The sequence below is a fragment of the Mustela nigripes genome, chromosome 5 (genome assembly GCF_022355385.1).
Source record: "Mustela nigripes isolate SB6536 chromosome 5, MUSNIG.SB6536, whole genome shotgun sequence".
NCBI lineage: Eukaryota > Metazoa > Chordata > Mammalia > Carnivora > Mustelidae > Mustela > Mustela nigripes.
The window spans coordinates 100,807,238-100,824,505 of record NC_081561.1 but is presented as its reverse complement, the minus strand read 5'-3'; positions in this window follow the sequence as shown (position 1 = coordinate 100,824,505).

The following is a 17,268-nucleotide window of genomic DNA, read 5'->3' as shown; positions in this document are numbered from 1 at the left end:
CAAGGGGAAAAGAATAAAAAAATAAAAAATGAAAAAATATATATATTAGACTGGTGAATAAAACAGAGCCACCCACTTGGTTTTGGGTGTATTCTGGTCTCTTAGAAGAAACTACCTCCCAAAAATTTAAAGGAAGAAAAACATATATATATGTGTATATATATATGGGTGAAAACAATGAAGGGATGGAATACAACTCTAACGATGAAAATTTTAAAAGATTCTAAAAAAGGAGTTGATAAAGGATGCCTAGGTGGCTCAGTTGGTTAAGTGTCTACATTCAGCTCAGGTCATGATCTCAGGGTCCTGGGATTGAGTCCCGCATCAGACTCCTTGCTCACCAGGGAGCCTGCTTCTCCCTCTGCCTGCCGCTCTCCCTGCTTGTGCTCTCTCTGACAAATAAATAAAATATTTTAAAAAACAAGAGTTGATAAGATAAACTGGTTGGGAAAATAAAAAAGAAGAGAAGAGAATGTAATCAGGCTGGAGACTATAACAAAGCCATGCACTAGATTTAGGGTATATTTTGATCTATTAGCAGAAATCGTTTCCCAAAATTTTAAAGGAAACCAAAGTATATGTATATAAAAAATAAGGTTAAATATAATAAAGGGATAAAATATGAGTATAATAGTGAAAGTTTTAAAGGATTTTTTTAAAAAGGTATTGATAAGATAAAATAGTTAAAAATTAAAAGAGGAAAGAGGAAAAGTTTAAAAAAAGAATAAGAAAAAATAAATTAAAAAAATTTAACTTTGCGGGGCACCTGGGTGGCTTCAGTGGGTTAAAGCCTCTGCCTTCGGCTCAGGTCATGGTCCCAGGGTCCTGGGATTGAGCCCCGCATAGGGCTCTCTGCTCAGCAGGGAGCCTGCCCTTCCTCTCGCTCTGCCTGCCTCTCTGTCTACTTGTGATCTCTGTCTGTCAAATTAATAAATAAAATCTTTAAAAAAAAAATTTAACTTTGCAAGACTAAAGGATCATGGGAAAAAAGCCACAAATTCTATGTGTTTCTTTCCCCTAGCTCTGGAGTTCCATAGTTCTCACTGATTGGTGAATTGGTCTTGGCTGAAAGTTCTCCTTGATCTTCTGGAGGAGGGGCCTGTTGCAGTGATTCTCAAATGTCTTTGTCCAAGGCAGAATTGTACCACCCTTGCCAAGGGTCAAGCTAAGTAATCTGCTCAGGTTTGTTTTCAGGAGCTTTTGTTCCCTGAATGCTTTCTGTAGAGCTTTGGAGAACAGGAATGAAAATGGTGGCCTCCCAATCTCAGGCCCAGAGGAGCAGAGAGCTCAGGGCCTTATTCCTCAGTGTGCTCTCAGAGAAAAGCAGTCAATCCCTCCTATCTCCCTGGTTTCTGGACACACTCTGTGCTCATCCAGTCTGTGACTGAGCATTTCTATCTCTGGTGCACAGCCCCATTTGGAGTCTCCAAACCCAGCTGATTCTTGCCACACACTCCCATGCTGCTCCTGCCAGAGGAGGAAGGGGGGTTCTCTGGATTTGCCACTTGTGGGGTCCCTGCTTGAAGAGCAGTGGTCTGACAGTGCCTTGGATCATGGGTTAAGGTAAGCTCAAGCTGAGAGCTCACTGTTTGGCTTCATCTCTGTAGCTAGCTTCCCTGCTCTAATACCTGGGAGCTTTACCACCCTCAGACACCCCTGGTCTTTCTGTGATCCCGTGGGTTCTGAGACCTCACAGTACCCATGAGGGCTCCACCCCTGCTTAGCCTCTGGAGCAATGTCCCTCAGTGGAGCAGACTTCTAAAATTTCTGATTTTGTGCTCTGCTGCTCCACAGCTTGCTGGGAACCAGCCCCTACCCCCACGGTCTATCTTCCCGTGGCTTTGGATTTACTTCTCCTCTCATCCTACCTTCCAGAAAGTGGTCAATTTTCTGTTCCTAGAATTGTTACTCTTCTACTCTTCTATCTCCTATTGAGTTTGTAGGTGTTTAGAATGGTTTGATAACTATTTAGCTGAATTCCTGGTACCTAATGAAATTTCAGTCTCCTACTCCTCTACCATCTTGTGTTAAGTTATTCTTAAGTATTTTATGCTTTTTGATGCTATTGTAAATGAGATTGTTTTCTTAATTTCACTTGTGATTTGTTCACTGCTACTGTATGGAAACACAATTGATTTTCATATATAGGTATTGTGTCCTGCAACTTAGCTGAACTCATTTATTAGTTTGAATAGTTTTTTAATAGAATCCTCAGGATTTTCTATGTATAAGAAAGACAATGTTATCTGCAAGTAGAGATAATTCTACTTCTTCTTTTCCAATCACAATGCCTTTTATTTATTTATTTTTCTTGCCCAAATGCCCTGGCTGAAACAGCCAGTGCAACATTGAGTAGAAATGGCAGGAGTGCCATCTTTATCTCATTCCTGATCTTAAGGGGAATGCATGCAGTGTTTTGTCATTAAGTATGTTGGAAGTTGTGAGTTTTTCATATACAGCCTTAATCAGATTGAGGAATTGCCCTTCCAGTTCTAGTTTACTGAGTGCTTTTATCATGAAGGTTGTTGAATCTTGTTAAATGCTTTTTCTTCATCTATTGAGATGATCATATGCTTTTTGTTCTTTATCCTACTTATGATACATGACATTAATTGATTGTGGATGTTAAGTTTGATTATTTTAATATATGTTTACAGGCCATTTGTATTCTTCTGTTAAACACTGTTCATATCATTTGGCCTTTTCTACTGGATTGCTCATCTTTTTCTCACTGATTTATAATAATTTTTATATAGCCTACATACCTTTATTAGTTATATATATAACAAGTGTTTTCTCTATATTTGTGGGATTTTTCATAAAAATCTCTTATTATGAGGTCTTTTCATGAACACTAATCCTTAACCTCAATGTTATAAAAATTTTAAATCTTTATAGATTGTACTTTTGGAGACCGAAGAAATCTTTCTCTTATAGAAAGTATATTCTTCTTAATGTCTTGCTATTCACAGTTGGATCTCTATTCCACATGGAATTGACTTTTTTTAAGGTGTGAGGTAGGATCAGATATCTTATTTCCCCATATGAATATCCAGTTGTTTTGGACACAATTAATGCAGCTCTTCAATTCACTCTGATTCCCTTGCCCAGAGTCCTCAGCTCACTCTTGGTGAGCTCCTGATGGCTCTCTAGCTGCTGGAGCTGTTGCCCTGTCTACCACACTGACATTTTTCTCCATAGAGAGTGCCAGTGGCAGCACTGCCCCCATCATGTCTGTTGCTGTGGGAGTACCAGGCGATCTGGTACTGGGAGTACCAGGGGATCTGGTACCCAGGCCCAACCCAAATGGACTCATAGAGTCTCTGGCTTCTCCTGACACTGCCCCCCTTTAGATAAAATCCAATGTCTTGTGAGATCTTGGCATGAGTATCCTAGAGGTGACCCCAAGGGACCAAGTGATACAGCCTGGAATTGTGGTAGGGTTAATGTTTTCTAAGACAAACTTCAACCAGTGAGGAATAGAAGTGAAAACAAGCATATCAATTCTCCTCTTATCCTTCTTCTGAGAGACTGTTGTGAAGCGGGTTGCTTCTGAACAGCCTGTCTTAAGATGTTCAGCATGACTGAGCATTGAGCAACCGGCTGTGTCTCTTTGTGAAGCTCAGAAATGTATTTGCTTTGCCTTTCTTCCCAGCCTCACTGTCCTTCATTTTTTCTGCCCTGCGATTAGATCTCCCCGTAAAGAAATAGCCTTTAAGCTTTGTTCCAGATTCTAGTTTTTTTAAAAAAAAAGAGAGTAAGATAATTATCTTAGTTTTTCCTTTACTCACATATCTGCAATATATTACAGTTATATATCTGGAATATATTATAGCATAAATGAAGTTTCCCTTAATGTGTCTATTTCAAAATCGTGTATTTTGTTCCACTGATCTGTTTGTGTAGCTTTGCCAACCATTTTAAAAAATTATGATTATAGTTTATCATATATCCTCAAAACTTATTCGTCTTCAGGTGATTTGGGATCATAATATTTTGTAAATTTAATACTTACCTGGATTCAGGTCATCATGAGCAGAAGAGTTTGTGTAAAGTTGGAATGACATTTTTTTCAGGTGTTTGCTAGAATTTGCCTGAAAACTTTATGGGGCTTGAGATTTTTTTCTGGGAAAATTTCTCAATTACTGTTTCAATTTCTTTAATGGTTAGAGATTATTTATAATATGCTTATACTCGAGCCATTTTTGGTAAGTTGTATTTTTCAGGTTCAATAACTGTATTTTTCAAGTTTATTGATAAAAAGTTCACAACTTCGTTTCATTTTTCTCTTCAGTATCTACAGAATTTGGTATTGTTTTCTTTTTCACCCTTAATTGTGCTTACTTTGAATCTTCTCTTTTTTCCTTGATTAAACTTGAAAAAAACTTGTCAATTTCATTACCATTTTCAAAGAACCAAATTTTGACCTTCTCACTGCTATTTATTATTTATTTTAATAATATCTTATAATTATTTTCTTGATTCTTTTTTTAGTTGAGGTTTTTGAGTTTATTCTGCAATTTATATTTTAAACCTCTTAAGTTTGAGTCTTAGCTCATTATTGAGAAATTTTATTCTTTCTCATTTGCAATCTTGTAATGCTTTTGATTTCCCTTTAAGAAATACCTTTGCTCCTCCTCACAATTTTGATTATATTCTTATTATTTAAATCCAAATTTTTCTAATTTCTATTAAAATATTCAGTTAAGCAGTACTTCTTTATATATGTATTTATATTTTTTATTAAAATATAATTCAGTTGCATCAGAGATTGTTATTTTATGATATCAAGCCTTTGAAACTCATTAAGGCTAGTTTTAGGGCTTAACACATAGTCTATTTTCATAAATATACCTCATGTGTTTAAAAAGACTGTACAGCCTTGGGCCAATGAACATATGGAGAACATTGCAACAAACAGTTGCATGTTTATTAGCTCAGGCGTGCAAATTTTGTTCAAATTTCCCATATTTTCATTCATTTTTGCTTGCTTTCTGTGTTATAAGTTTAGAATATCATATCATCCTGGTAAAGTAAGACTTATCTTCATGTAATGAATCTTACTTCCTCTAACAGTGATTTTTGCTTTAAAGCATATTTTGTGTGCTATTGCTATAGTTAGACCATTTTTATTTGGTTACTGTTTTCCTGCTGTATTCTTTCCCAATTTGACTTTCAACTTTTCTATATCCTGATGTTCTAAATATGCATTTTATAAACAAAAACCTAGCTGAATTAAAATCCAGTCTGACAATCTTTGCCTTCTAACTAGAGATGTGAGAACTTTTAAAAATACTTTTGTTTGGAACACCTGGGTGACTCAGTGGTTTAAGTTTCTGCCTTTGGCTCAGGTTGTCGTGATCCCAAGTCCTGGGATTGAGTCCCACAATGGGCTTCTTGCTCAGCAGGGAAACAGTTCCTCCCGGTCTGCTACTCCCCCTACTTGTGCTCTGTCTCTCTCTCTCTCTCTCTGACAAATAAATAAATAAAATCTTAAAAAAATACTTTTGTTTGATTATTCATTTTTTTACTATTTTATTTCATGTTTACTATTTTTGTTTTTATCTTTTGTTTCCTCTTTCTCTTCTTTTTTCTTCCTTTTTCTTATTCTAATTCCTTCCTACATATCTATATTTTAAATTATTACTCTTGCCATTTAATGTGCATATTCAAAGTCTAAAATAATCTGTATGTTTATTATTCTTCCTAATAATTTAAGGATATTAGAATGATCTGCCCTCACCCACTTATCATATGCTGTATGTTTAGTATTTTGGCTTTATTCTGGTTACCTTTCACAAATTAGATATTATTATTATCAACCTACATTTACACTAATGTCTTTGTTCACCATTCCTTCTTTTTTTAAAATTTGTTTATTTATTTTTAATAAACATATAATGTATTTTTAAATTTTTTATTAAATTTATTTATTTTTTTAAATAAACATATAATGTATTTTTGTCCCCAGGGGTACAGGTCTGTGAATTGCCAGGTTTACACACTTCACTTACCATTCCTTCTTATCTCTGATACAATCCATTTAGGATCACTTTCTGTCTGGATTGATTTTTTAGCATTTCTTATAATGAGAAACGATTGGTGCTCTCAGGTTCACAATTGCATAACTAATGTCTTTATTTCACTCTCATTCTTGAAGGAAAATTATTAACCTATATTGATATACTTTAAAAGAAACATAGTAATACACCATGTGTGTGGATACAAAGAGATCATAAAGATAAAGATAAAGTTTTCTCCAAATTCAACACAATTCCCAATTCTACCAAGTTTTATGTTGTTTTGTTTTATGGACCTTAACCAGATTATCCCAAAATGAAGGTTTAATTAGAATGCTTCCAATGAAATGGAAGAGTAAAAGGCAAAGAATAGCCAAGTCATTTATGAAGAAAACCTATGAATGGATCCCCTTCCGTGTACAAAGATTTAAGAAGATATAATTTAGATGGGATGGCATTTAGCAAAACAACAGAGAAAAAAGAGAACAATGGAAAGAACTGAGTCCAGAAACAGAGCCATGCACGTATAGTAACCTGATATTTAACATTGGTGGCATTGCAGCTCAGTGGGGAAAGTTAAGCCATTCAGTAAAGGCTGAAGTGATAATGGATATCTATCTGCGGAAAATGAAACTGGATTCCTACCTCACACCATACCCAAGAATCTGCATCAAGTAGAGGAAAGACCAAATGTACAAAGCAAAACTTTCAAACTTCTAGAAGAATATATAGGTGAATGCTTTTGTGCTTTCGGGGTTGGGGAAGATTGTGTTATCAAGAAAAAGAAATTCAAGCCTTTAGGGAAAAGACTATGAAACAATTAGACTACATTAACATTTTAAATGTCCACGCACCTGAAGACAGTGTTTTAAAAAGTGAGAGAAGATAAGCCTCTATCTAGAGGAGATATTTGCAATATATATCATCACCAAGATTTAATAGAGTATGTGTACTATTTATATGTAAATGTCTACAAATCAATACAAAAAATAAGAAAAGCAATGGATATGAACAAGCACTTTACAAAATAAAAACACATGACAAATGCTCAATTTTGTTAGTAATAAAGGAATGTAAATTAAATTAGTTAAATGTAAATAAATTGGTAAAAATAGTTTGACAATAGAAAAAAAACTGCAAAGAATTTGAAGCAATGGGAACTTTCATTTATTTGTGAAATTGTATGTGGGTATAACATACATTTACATATGTGTACACAAGGATATCATATGTATGTACAATCATCAGGTGTACTAATGAAAACTGAAAACAACCTAAACATCTGTTAATATAAGGATAGAGAAATAAATTTTAGTATAATCATACAGTAGGAAAAAAGTGAACAAATACTAAATGCAATGTGGTATTTCAGATTACGCTCTGGAATAGAAAAAAAAAAGGATATTCATGGAAAAACCAGTGATACCCAAATAAAGTCTGAATTTAGTTGTTTGTAATGTATCAATGTTAATTTCTTAGTTTGGACAAAAGTACCATTGCTGTGTGGGATATTAAGACCAGGAAAAGTTGGGAGAATGGTATGCAGGACCTCTCTGTACTATGCAACTTCTCTGTAAGTTTAAAACTGTTTTAAAATGAAAAGTTTGTTTAAAAAATAGAGCTACTAGTATCATTACCAATAAATCTCTCAAGCACAATGTTGAGAAAATAGCAAGTGGGAGAAGACACATGAAGTATATAACCAACTATATAAATTTAGAAGCATTCAATATAATATTATTTTATTTAGTGATACAAATATATGTAGTATCATTTTCAACATACATCTGTGAATGATAAACACCAATTCTGAATATTAATTACTTCTTGGGGGTGAAGGACTGGCAAATGATCAGGGAGGTTGACAGGATTTAAATTTTATTTGTAGTGTTTGGTTTCTTAAGTTGGGTGATGTGCACATATGCAGATTTGGTTATAAAATTCTCCTTTAAATTATCTAAAATATTTGATTAAAAGAAAAAGAAGCCAATTTCTGTGTTTTTCTAAAAGGAAGAAAGGAAGGGAAAGAAAGAAGGTAGAAAGAAGGGAAGGCAGGAGGGAAAAAAAAAGATGAAAGGGGAAGGCTGTATTAAATATAAGGTTTTAAAAATACTGCTTTCTAAATGATTTGAAAGTCTCACTGTGAACAGGTTTTAGCAACCTCTTGTAGTAATCTTCAAGGGTTGGAGTTTGAAGCACATTTAAGACAACAGCCATCTGAATCAGAATCTCAAGGTAGCTGGCATAAAAGTTTAATTCCTAGGCCCAAGATCCCAAGAGATTTGAGTTCAAGTAGGACTAGGAACTTGAAATTTCATCAAACTCTGTTTTTTACACCATTTAAAGTACATCTGTATGGGTAAACTGATTTAGTTTATTTCAGCCATGCATTGATTTTAAACATTTCCTGTTTGTGTGTGTGTGTGTGTGTGTGTGTGTGTGTGTGTGTATTTTATGTGAGTATGAATATATGTATATATGATTTATACGTTGCCTAAATTAATGAATGGTCTCAGCTCAGAGATAATTTGACCAAGAGATTAGCTGGCTTGGTAGATAACCCATAAACATTTTTAACCATTTTTGTGCTATGACAGTCTGTTTAAGTTGTGGGTCCCTTCCAGAATAGTGCATTGGAATGAATAAAATAAATTGTGTATGATTATATAAGAGAGGTGCCTGGGTGGCTCAGTGGGTTAAAGCCTCTGCCTTCGGCTCGGGTCATGATCCCAGGTCCTGGGATCGAGCCCCGCATCAGGCTCTCTGCTTAGCAGGGAACCTGCTTCCTCCCTCCCTCTCTGCCTATTTGTAATCTCTGCCTGTCAAATAAATAAATAAAGTCTTAAAAAAAAAAAGATTATAAAAGAAACCCCACTATATTGAAATGTAGTTACAAATTTTTTTTTAAGATTTTATTTATTTATTTGACAGAGATTACAAGTAGACAGAGAGGCAGGCAGAGAGAGGAAGGAAGCAGTCTCCCCGCTGAGCAGAGAGCCCAATGTGGGGCTCGATCCCAGGACTCTGGGATCATGACCTGAGCCGAAGGCAGAGGCTTTAACCCACTGAGCCCCCCAGGCGCCCCTATAGTTACAAATTATTAAAGTAAATGAATTTGTGGCATATTAGTACCTGTGTCTTTATTAAAGCAGTGAATAATAAGATATATGTACCACAGATAAAATAACTCATAATTTGCAAGTGGCATCAAAGTCACAAATAATGTTTATACTATTATGGTTTGCTGTCCAAGTTCACAGTTAAAGGAAATGCTAAATTTCAGTTAGATGTTAGTCTACAGATCAAGGTCAAGACTATGATGAGGTGAGTGAACCAATCACATTTAGTGGAGAACTTAACAAGCACCAAATCCCAGCTATCAAGATATTTTAAAGCAATATTTTAAAAATTCAAATTAAGGCAAAAAAATCATGATGAACAAAAATACCAAGCTTGTTAAATAAAGAGAGGTCAGTTAGAGATGCTCTGAATTGTATCCACAGACCCAAAAGATTCTACCCAAGAAATCCCTCCGCTCTTTTTCCACTTTTCTACCACTTTTTGATATTGTTTGGGTAGATCTATCAAAATCTTCCAAATTTCACTTTGGCATCAATAATCTTTACATGTGATAATAGATACCAATTGGTTTTTTCTGTTTATGTGCTGCTTAAATTCCTTATAATAAAATTAAGTTTCAAAATCTAAAAAAGTCTCTCTTGATTTTTTGGCAATGGTGGCAAAGATTAAAAATAAAAAAACAACAGGAAAAGTAATTTTGACATCTTATGGTTCCTGTTTTTAATCTAATAAAGGCAAATCATTTAAGATTATTTCTTATAATGTGAGATTTTCTACTATAAAAATCAATAAGTCAGTGTTAGTGTCTTTATAAGGAGGGCAATGAGAAATGGTCAGGAGGGTGTGCTAACAGGTTAAGGGCATGTCTCCCTGATCACAACCCCAACAGAGAGAGAACACTGGCTGATGTGCTTTCGGTCTTTATTAGGGAACACGCTCTTTTGAGAGTTATTCTTAAACAGAACACACGTTTCTATATTCAGCTGTTTCTTACGCTAGAAGAACAACAATAGCAACATACACTATAAAATGCTATAATCCTCCCTGGTATTTCTGGAGGGCTTTGGTTTATTATATTTCCCATTTGCTCATCCATTTGCCGCCACCAGTACTGAGGCTCCACCTAGGGCCCTTTTCTATAATTACATTCATAGTCATTAAAACTAATCTCTCTTATGACGGCAATATGGAAAACAGTTATGCAAATAAGAAAGTGCGGTTGAGTCTTTGTTTTATTCTGGGCATGTGTCTAACATGTACAGATTATATTCGGTCACTCCTAGGAACCGCTCACTGAGGCAGCGAACCTTCGCGGCTACTGGCCAGGCCAGGACGTGGTTAACATCTCCTCTCTGGCCTTGGACCGCTGCCCTCCAGGAATGCAGCCGGCTAACCTTTGTAACGGATGATCCCAGGCCAAGCGGGGACCTTGAAGCCGAGAAACAATAAACTCCTTGTGCATCACAGGGCAGGCCAGCTAGGAAAGGTGGGAAAGGCTTAAGTCAGAGAAGGCAGAGAAAGATCAATGAATCTGGTTTTTGAAGTTACAAAACAACACCTAAACCCGTCTCCCCCATCTTTTACATTTTCATTAGTTGGGTTTTCAGCATTTTCCTCCTAGTCCAATGGGCGATTTGGTTTTTGATTCCGTCTCTCTCCAGCAGTGAGTAATAGAGAGTGATTTGAGCTAACACCCCAGAGTGTTTCGACTCACACCTGCCATCTGTCTGCTTAGTCACTGTGCAACCATCCCTCCCCCAAGTGATGATTTCTATTTGATAGAAGAACTGGCAGGCAACAGTGGTTGTGTTAGGAGATCGCTGGATTCCCAGTTTTCTTTATTCTTGTGATGATAGCAGCATAGCGCATTAATGTTTCAGATATTCATTTGGCTTTTTCTGGGAACTACCATATGTTCCTGAGTTGTAAAAATGGAGGGGGACAGGGAATTATTTTTGAAAATGTTATTTTAAAATTGTAGACATATAGACTATTACCACCCAAGACAGGGCAAAGTAGAAATCTCCCAATTTATTCATATGCAGAGCTAATATAAATACCGCCCTCAATTTCAGCCAAATTACCCCTATTTTCTGCATGTTTCCACTGATAGTATCACTCTGTAGAGTTCGGGTGTAAATTCCCTATGAAGGAATATAGAGCTATAAAGAAGAAGTTCTATCTATATACAGTCATTAGAACCATGCATAGGAAGCATGCTGAAAATGACCATTGTAGGTATACATCCAGACTACTTAAACAAATCCACATTAGAATCATAACACAACCGGAAGTCCAGTTATTTAGCTGAACACCTGTTACATGGTAACCAAAGATTCATTCTGAATTATTTTCATATATGCAAAGAATATATGATATACATACATAGGGTATGACAAAGAGAAATTTAATAAATATGCCCACCACTCAGTGTAACAATGAAAACTGTAACCCCGCCTAGCATCACCATTCTTCTCAACTTACTCTATTCTTTGCTTTCTAGGTAACCAATATCTTGAATTGTGGGTTATTATTTCCTTATTTTTCTTCATAGTTTGAAAAATATGTATCCCTAAATAGCATGTTTGTTCAGTTTTGCATGTGGTTGAATTTTATATGAATGGAACTGCAATCTATGTATTCCTGTCACTTTCTTTTTCATCCCCATTATGTTTCTTTCATCAGGTACATGAAACTGTAGCCCATTTGTCTTCAAGGCTGTATATTAAGTATTCCATTATGTGTATCTACTATGACTTACTTATCCAGTCTCTTGTCATTGGTCCTTTGGGTTGGTTCCAGTTTTTTACTGGTAAAAACAGTGCTGTGATGAATATTTTAATACCTGCACCCTCTTGTACAAACATGAAGGTTTCTTTGGATTAGGGTAGATATCTAGGGTTAATTTGTTGGGTGTGAGGCAGAAGCAGCTTCAACTTTACTGGATAATGTCAAATTGTTCTCAAAGGGTGTTTAACAAATTCACTCTCTCATTAGCAGTTCCTGTTGCCCCTCATCTTCACAAACATGTTGATTGCTCAGGCCTTTAACATTTTTGCCAACATTTTGGGTACAGAAAGGTATTTCAGACTTTTCTTGATGATGAGTGGAATCGGGCATCTTTATATGTTTACTAATCATTGGTTTTTTCCTCTTCTGTAAAATAGGCATCTACTTTTTTTGCCCATTTTTCTATTAGTTTGAATGTGTTTTTTTGGAGAGTGTTTTTATATAGAGAGAAAGAGAATACTAATACTTTGTTCTAACTAATTTGTGCTGGAAATATATTCTCCTGACTTGGGTATTGTCTTTTCACATTTTTAAAGTTGTCTTTTTCAATAAATGGTCGTTCTCATTTAATAGACTTGTTATAGATTCTGCCCCTTTTATGATCTTAAATCCTTTTTGTAACACAAGTTTGCAAAGATAATCTCCTATATTTTCTTCAGAAGTTAAAAATTTAAATATATTTATATCCATCAGGTATTTATTCTTTGGGTGAGATGTGGTCCATATAGGAAAAGATTGCCCAGGCATTAATAAGGTGTCCATTCCTCCAACACTACTCTAAAATTGTAGCTCTAACTTCTTTCATGTATGTGAAGATCTGCTTCTGAGGTTCCAATTTTTGTTTTATTGCTATATTTGTCTGTTTCTGCACCAGTAACACATTAGTGAAACTTGAAATAATCCTGGAAATCTGGTAGGGCAAATCCTCTCTCTCCCCATATGCACATTTTTTCTCCAATAGTGTATTGATTATTCTTCTTCCTACTTGGTTATTCTTGCTGTTTTGCTCTTTTGTATAAATTTTGCCATTAGCTTATCAGATTTCACAAAAACAATTCAATAAACTTTTTGCAGGTTTACTTTCTTTCCTTATAATGTCTCTATAACATGGGCTGAGTCTGCACAAATTAGTGTTATACCATTTCAAAGGAACGCTGAGAGACTAAGGAATGCGTTAACTCAGTACCATCAATCCCGAAACATTTAATTAGCGAGATTTCATTTTGTTTAAAAGACATGGAACATCATAGCCTATAGGAAACCAGCCAAGATCAATGAATAGAGATATATACTCTATTTCAAATAATTCATTTTTGAATCAGGTCTATCTTGGGAGAATCTAAGCTTTTAATAAAATCAGTGAACAAGTATTTATTCATAAGCAATTATAATGTACCCAGCCCTGTTCTAGATACTATAGAAAACATATAAATAGAGTAAAATGTGATTTAGGTCTTCTAAGGACTTAAAATTTATTGTGGAAACAATAGATAAAAAATAAAATTCCAAACTTTGGTTCTGACTATGAGCTGTAACGGAGTAAGTTCAGAGAAAAGAGTGAACAGTGTGGATTGAGGGAATCGGGATAAATTTCATACTAAATAAGTAGGATTTTTTAAAAATAGGAAAGGAAGGGGCGCCTGGGTGGCTCAGTGGGTTTAAGCCTCTACCTTCCGCTCAGGTCATGATCCCAGGGTCCCGGGATCAAGCCCCACATTGAGCCCTGCATCAGGCTCTCTGCTTGGTGGGGAACTTGCTTCCGCCTCTCTCTCTCTGCCTGCCTCTCTGCCTACTTGTGATCTCTGGCTGTCAAATAAATAAATAAATAAATCTTAAAAAAAAAAAAGGTTGGGGCGTCTGGGTGGCTCAGTGGGTTAAAGCCTCTGTCTTCGGCTCAGGTCATGATCTCAGGGTCCTGGGATCGAGCGCCGCATCAGGTTCTCTGCTCAAGCAGGGAGCCTGCTTCCTCCTCTCTTTCTCTCTCTGCCTGCCTCTCTGCCTACTTGTGATCTCTGTAAAATAAATAAATTTAAAAAATCAATCAATCAATAAATAAAGGTTAAAAAAATAGGAAAGGAAGAGCAGTTTGGGCACAGAATAGACATCCAGTAAATATTTGTCAAATGAGTGACATCACGGATTATTTGGCCAAATTGGTACAGAAGGTATATATGGCACTCCAGGGGAAAGTCCATTTGATAGATTAAAGGGCAGAGTGAACAGAGAAGAAACTGAACTACAAGGTAGTGAATCCATCCAGTTTTAAGGCAACGAAGTTCTGCAAAACACATCCTGGCAAAGTGAATAGAACATAACTTGACAAATAAAGACAAATTTATCAAATAATCAATGAAATTAGTGACATATTAGGTCACTAAAAAGGAATTATTATATTAATTAGTATCTAATAAGAAAGGGAAGAGTCAAAGATTACCTCAAATTTTCTCACCTAGGATCCATAAATATGATTAAACTGCTGATTTCCTCTCCCTTCCCCCACAAATTAAGAAGTTAGAAAGACTTTCTAGCAGGTTTGTGGGGGTTGTTAATATTTTTGTTCTGGGTATATTGAGTTTGGAACAATAGAAAAATATAAGCAATTGGAAGCATGAGATGAGAATATAGTTGAGATGTCAGTTAAGGTTTCCAAAACTAAAATTACAGTGGGATCTCTCAACCCAAAACTTTGAATAGGGCTCTGTTTGCATGGGGCACTTCTGAATTACCTAGAGATTGGTAGAGGCTGTGGCTCAATTCCAGAGGTTTGTTGGATGAATTCAATATGATTCCAAGCCCCAAATATTTGGGACCAGCAAGCAGCTTGATATTATTCCCCAGAAGTCCTTCCTGTCATGGAATCCAAAATCTGGTAGGCACTGAGATGCTCTTGGGAAGTAACTCATTCAGAGGGAGGAGAGTGTTGAACACAAATTCTGGGATGAAAGGAGAAAGCCCTCAGATTCACTGCTCTTCTACCTTTCTCCTCACCCCAAAACTCACCATGGCCATACCACTCATCTCGCTTAATGTAACTATAGGAATGTCGAGGAAATATGCAATTTTTGAGAAGCAAGTTGTACCAGGATCTATCTGGAAAGAGCTAGAGCAGGAAAAATCACCAGCAATGATGAACGGGATGTCATTGCAGAAAGTTAAAGCAGGAAGAAGGCAAATAGGTGCTGGCATGTGGGAGTGCAGAAGACTATTTCATGAGAGCAAGATGACCCCTTCAGGTTCCATAATTAGTTGGTAGAAATTTAGAAGGGAGAAGGAGAGAGTTTGGGCTTTATCAAATTTGCCTATACCAATGAATCTCACACAGTTAGGGACAATATCATACCCCCAGAGTATCTGTACATGGGTGTAGGCATTTTTGCTTATCATGATGATTCTGGGGCCCCGCAGGCATTTAGTGTGTTGGGACCAGGGTTGGCAAGCCAATGCAATGCTCAGAACAATCTCACACAAGGAATTGTTTTTCTGCTCCAAATGCAAATAAATACTGTCTCTATTGAGAAATCATAACATTGTAACGATGCCGAATATGATAAGCTATGAGGTTGTATTCTAATTATCTTTGTTCCACAATATTTAAGATACTTTGGTAAATGATGAAACATCAAGTACATTTAATGACCTTTTTTTTTCTAAAGAGTTGCCAATTTCATTTTGCATTTCAGTGTATTTTATTTTTTTAATTTAATTTAATTTTCTTTTCAGTGTTCCAAAATTCATTGTTTATGCACCACACCCAGTGCTCCATGCAATATGTGCCTCCTTAATACCCATCACCGGGCTCACCCAAACCCCAGCCCCTCTCTCCTCCAAAACCCTGTTTGTTTCTCAGAGTCCGCAGTCTCTCGTGGTTTGTCTCCCCCTCTGATTTCCCCCAACTCGCTTCTCCTCTCCATTTTCCATTCACTTTTTTAAAATAAAACAACATGGCACAAGTGGTAAAAGATGTAATTTGTGAAATCAAGGAAAATACAAACAAATGTTGAACTTAAAAAATGTAATATGGAATAAAATACAGTGCAATTTTAGATTCTTAAAGTTTCTTTTGCCACACATAATGGTCATTGTAGGAGGCCTGATTATTATTGTATACATGTTTTAAATAGAGAATTTTCTTTTTTCCAAATCCCAAGAGAATGAAGATTATGAGGAAATTGAGCCAATGAGGACTTAAAGAAATTTATCATCTGTGTTCTCTAATTCCAGGGAAAATAACGTATAAATTATTCCAAGAATAGAGTTTTCTTCCCTTTGTGGGAGGGAAAAAGAAAGAGCAATTATCTTAACTGAATGTATCCCTCCCTTCCTAAGTAAGTTTCATGTTATATCCTCCTGTTGTTGAAAATCCATTTCTTCCTTGTTCTCCTGCCAAGGAAAATTTCATTTCATTAATCTAAATGGGAATGTTCCAAATAAAAAGGGAGAGAAAGCTTATCCAGAAAAAGAGGACGACGCTAAGCCAGAAGCAGCAGGAGATCCACCAGGAGAGCGTCACGGGTCACATATCAAAGAGAGTCCACCTTCAGTCCCACACTGCTGGGACACCATCATTTCCTCTCTATTATAATTACAAAAGTGGAGAGCACAGTCTAGCCATACATAATGTATCATTCTATCGCCCATCTTGAATATTAAAAGGATTCACTTCTCTGAAACTTGGGTATTTTTTGAAAATCCTTATAAATGAAAACAGAGTAGACATTTTATTTTAAGTTAAATAACGTACATTGGAATGTTCTCCTTTTGGAAAAAATTTGGAAAATAAGGAGGAAGAAAAGGTGTTCTGAAGAAAATACAAATTTGGGATCCAGATAGCTCGAGATCAGATCCCCAGCCTTATTACTTGCTGTGCAACTGAGCAAATTTCTCAGCTTGGAGTATCTCATCAGAAGCCTCAGAGATTCACATTTTCTAATAAAACGTCATGGCAAAATTAGTCAAAAAATAACCAGAATTTACAAACTCAAGAAAAGCACAATTAATACTGGATTTAAAAATCTAAAAAACTGAGGGGCACCTGCCTGGTTCAGTCGGAGGGGTGTGTGACTTGGCTTAGGGGTTGTGAGTTCAACCCGAACTTGGGTGTAGAGATTACCTAAAAAAACAATCTTCAAAAAAAAAAAATCTAAAAATTGAATAAAATATAGTACAGTTTTACATTCAAGGTTTCTCCTTAAGATCGTTATCTTCTAAATTCTATTTATAAACTGAACAGTTCCTACTTGACCTCATCTCTCTTTGATATACAGTGACCAGAAACTAGTTGGCACTGCCTAGAAGTCTCTTTAGTCAGATTCAAAGGGTTTGTGAGACGTATTTTCTATTTTCCAAGGTACCACAGGTGACAGTAGTAAAAATGGTT